This window comes from Mycteria americana, chromosome 17, assembly GCF_035582795.1.
Source record: "Mycteria americana isolate JAX WOST 10 ecotype Jacksonville Zoo and Gardens chromosome 17, USCA_MyAme_1.0, whole genome shotgun sequence".
NCBI classification, from domain to species: Eukaryota; Metazoa; Chordata; class Aves; order Ciconiiformes; family Ciconiidae; genus Mycteria; species Mycteria americana.
The window spans coordinates 13,190,958-13,195,324 of record NC_134381.1 but is presented as its reverse complement, the minus strand read 5'-3'; the positions used below and the strand labels follow the sequence as shown (position 1 = coordinate 13,195,324).

At 45.7% G+C, this 4,367-nt stretch overlaps 1 long non-coding RNA gene across 2 annotated transcripts; it reads left to right on the top strand.

The window, feature by feature from the left end:
• Nucleotides 1-68: 68 nt before the first annotated feature.
• On the top strand, nt 69-4,103 carry LOC142418054 (uncharacterized). Of its 2 annotated transcripts, none has more exons than XR_012778176.1 (3): nt 69-1,221; nt 3,137-3,223; nt 3,336-4,103. It is a non-coding gene; the product is annotated as an uncharacterized LOC142418054 (long non-coding RNA). The 2 variants fall into 2 exon arrangements; XR_012778175.1 differs by having other exon boundaries at nt 3,317-4,103.
• The last annotated feature ends 264 nt before the right edge of the window (nt 4,104-4,367 follow it).

The window sequence follows — 4,367 nt, the reverse complement described above, 5'->3', positions numbered from 1 at the left end:
CGCAGGCGCGGTGGGGCGGGCCCGAGCCCAGGCCCCGTCCCCGCTCGCCCCGTCCCGCCCCGCCCGCCGCCCCGCCCCGGAGCGGACCGGACCAGGCTCCTCGTTACAAGCATTTACCACAGTTTATTAATAGTAAACTCCTTCGACACGGGCGGAAAGGCAAGGCAGGTCTGACAACAGCCAAAGGATACGCGCGAGGGACAGGACGAGCGCCCGGCGAACGGCAGAGCCCGGCGGCGCGGAGCAGCGCCCGCAGCCCCGGCCCCGGCCCGGACCGAGGGGGACAAGGAACGGCTGGTACAGAGTAAACCCGAGACAAAAGCGAGGGGCCGCTGACAGGAACGGAAGCGTACAGAAATGTGCTCGGAAGTCACTGAGAAAGGCTTGAAACGCGGTAACGGCGGCAGGAGGCAGGCCTGGCGGTTCGGTTTATTACTAATACAAACCAAGGTGGGAAGTAAGGTGTTCGTTTCTGAAACGGAGTAATGGCAGTTCGCATTTTAATCTTCGCTTTTACGTTTCCCCGAAATTTCCAGCAGGAATACAAACATACTTCTTTCCTCCCCGGGACACCAAGAACAACGGCAGAACAGTTTCTGGTGTTACACTGCTTTGGCGAGTCACAGATCCCTTGCAAAAAAAGGGTATTTGCTCAAAAAAATTCATTTATATATCTCTATTTTAAGTAAAATATCTGTTTTTACCAAAATATGTTATACAGGCACACAGCTGTAAAATAACTTTAAACCAATTCACTATAAAATTACTTTTGGTAATAAATAATCTGATTCTCAGAGAGGCAAAACGCTCCTTTTACCTCTGCAGATGCGCTGTCTGAAGCACAGTTCCTCTGCGTTTCCAGAACTCTCCCTCCCTCTCCCACCTGCGTTCCCCTTGTCCTTCTCGCTGAGCCTTGGCCGGGGCAGAAGCAACTTGTGCTTTTCAGCCTGCACGAGGCAGAATCGTGCTCTAACAAGTCACTCACAACTGAGAAGCGATAATAAACACGTACCGAAAGAAATCCGCAAAGTCAGTGGGGCAGATACTCACAACAGGCTTTTATTCTTGAAGGAACAGCTGCTGTTACAGATCTGGTACGATCTGCACTGCTCGGGGGCCCTTTGGGCCAGCAAATGGCACTGAAGCCTGCTCTCAACACAAATGAAACCAGGATCTACAGAGCAAAACATCTATGCGTGCATCTGGGCAGCTGGCACATTAGTAAGTCAACAGGAACACAGAGACACTCCTTAATCCCCCAAAAGATCTGTCAAATTCAGAAATCTTGAACTAAATCTCCTCTGTCTTGGTAGAGTAATGGTTTGGAGGAAAAAAAAAAAAAAAGTAGCTTACTTTCACTCGTAAATATAAAGCAGATACATGTGTCTGATGTGTTCTTCCCCTGCTCTATTTGCGGACATCCAGCTCTTCAAAGCACTTGCAATACATTTGGTCACAGAAACAGTATTGCTCTAAAAGTCAAAGATATTAAAAATTTAAGAGCCACCTCAGGAATGTATAACCTCTCTGCTCTGGAGAGTTTTGCTGCTGCCTTCTGCACCAGCATCCCTCACACGGAGGCTGACTGCAGCTAGTCTAATGTTACCGAGTTGCACAGAGCAGCGTTCAGCTCTGTGTATTGGATTTTTTCCCTTGTTTGTAAGATTACTCTTGCTGTTACCGCCTGCGGAGCTCCCGCAGTCCCAGGAGCAGCAGCAGCCACCACAGATCAGCTACCGACACTAAGCAGCCACTTAACATGGAACGGGCAGGACTAAACGAGGGCTCTGCCACTGCTAACATTGGTGACCTGTAGTCAGAACAGTTACTGAAGAATCTAACATAGATAAAGCTTTTACAAAAGAAGCCTTAAGACAAAAAAGGTGTTCAGACAGATTCCAAGCTTTTTAGCTTTCAGGAAAAAGCAGACGTGAAGCACAGCATGGAGTTACAGCGCAAGGAAGGCGGTGGGGCAGGGGAGGTGCTTCACAACAGCATGCCAGGGATGAATCTTGGAGCGGCACTTCCATCCTGTCCTTAGAGGAGAAGCCTGACCAGAGCTACTGAAGTTGTAGCTTTTGAAGATGATTTTTTGAAGCCTAATTTCCTGTCCTCCCCATCTATTTCCTATGATCCTTAAAAGACATGTCTGCACATGTCCCTGGGGAATAGTCTTGAGGGGTTTAGTAAGTCATGACTTGACTGGTATTATTTTGATGAACTACCCCCAAAGAAACCGTCCCACACCTTCTCAAGAAAGCACTCCAGGGAGCAAGTCCAGTTTGCCCAGCTCACAGAAGTTAGTGCTCCATTTAGTTTGCGCTTGAAGCTAAATGACACATCACACCCCGAGAGCGATTAAAAACCAGGGCATTAAAGATTCATAACCCTGTATTCCCCTCTCACTGTTATTTTGAGAAGTCAAAGGGGAAAACCAAAAGGCAACACCAGCAACTTTGGCTAGGTGTTGTAAAGCCAGTTTGAACAGGAGCACAAATAGAGGTGCCTGCTGTGGGAGCAGGGTTCATTTGAGCATACCACGTGCAGTAGGCAGGGAGCTAGGCAGGAGCAGTCCAGTAAGGACATACTCAGTCCAGGTCACATTCTCCTCTCCCATTTAATTCGGTATTGCCTGGTGGTGGCAAGCCTTCTCTGCTAACATAAGCAATAAAGATATATGGAGAAAGGCAAAGCAAGACAAGAGGGAAGGCATTAGGCCTGAGAAGAAAAGGATTTGTTCTCTTCTTGCTTAAAAATGGTTCAGTCTTTGCGTCACTTCCACAGTGAGGACTGCTAGATACATAAACCAAGTTTTTCTTCAGTACATACAAGCATACATCGAGAAGGTACCTACACGACCATAGCACACAGCACACAGTAGCACAAGTTTAGAATGACTTAGTAAGTTCAAACAAGACAAGCTTTTACTTGGAGGGGAAAATACCAATATTTTCATCTTGAATGCAGTTGTTTTGGGTGGGAAGGGAGGGCGCTGGCTCAAAATCCAAGACCAGATACTCATCCTATCTACAGCTAGAGCAGACAGAGGGTATCAGCCTTTCACTTACAAAGTACAATTCTGTACTCCTACCAACATGACAGGAGTGAAATCTTTATCTTTGAATATCCCTACCAGCAGCGTACCTTCCGAACCAAAGATCAGTAGGTAAGAAGAGAATGAGGGACCTCAAGAATGAATTTTTGACTTGGACAGTCATTGCTGGTAAGTTCAACTTCTGAACTAATTTTCAAGGCCTATATATTCTCCTCCTACATTCTAGCTTCTTCATTTTTTTTTGTTTTGTTTTTAAAAAAGTGCATTCTCCTCTGATTAGCTCTACCTCGGTAACAAGCAAACAGAACCTCTTCTTAGGGCTGCAAAGTGGATTAGAAGCCTCTCGGATCACAAGCAAGGACTCCTTGCTTCAGCCCAGCTAAAATGAAGACTGGACCATCAAGGCTTTCCCAGCCAGTTAACAAGCAACATCCCACAGAGGTTCACCAGCCCACGCTAATGGAATCACCATCACTCCTATGCTTAGAAATAGCATACTCTTTTCCAGATATATGGAACCAAAATGAGAATAGCTTAATCAAAGCAAAAGCTAAAGCAAAACAAAAGCATTTGATTGGAAGGCAGTGAGCTGGGGAGAACTAAATTCCCCTTTTCCATGCAAGTTGAACACTGCTGGTGGAAGGACAGCAGGCAGGGTAACAGATAACCCGTCCCTCACTTCCTGCTGCATTAAAGGCTTTCACTATCTTTAGCTTCTACACACAATCCCATGTTTCAATAACTGGGGACCTCCTACCAGAAGAAAAGGCAGATCATCAGCTTCACAGTTAAGAATACATGAATCTTACCACTGTAATACATACAGGATTATACATACAGGAGGTCTCATTCCCCTGGCTAACTAAGGCCTCCTGTTCCTGAAATCAGTTATGAATTACTTCAAGGTCCACATGTAAGTCCCTGGAAACAGCAAATTACAATGGCAGAAGAGCCATAACCTTTACTACAACTACAAATGACCTGCAACACCTTGTGGAATGCACCCAAAATGGCGTATGTGTGTATATATAAATTTTGTATATAGACATTGTACTGTTTCATTCTTTTTAATACATATACAAGTACCTGTACATATATACATATTTACAATTTACACCAGCCAGTAGATGTATGTGTATTGTACATATACACACAAACGCCTAGAATACACATGCACACACACAAACACACACTCTTTAAAACAAAACTCCACATCCCAGGTAACGAAGTCCTGCCATAGTCCAAAGAAGAGCAGCACCAAGTGCTGGGGGGCTCAACAGACCAGCTTCAAGACTGCTTAGAACAAACACTA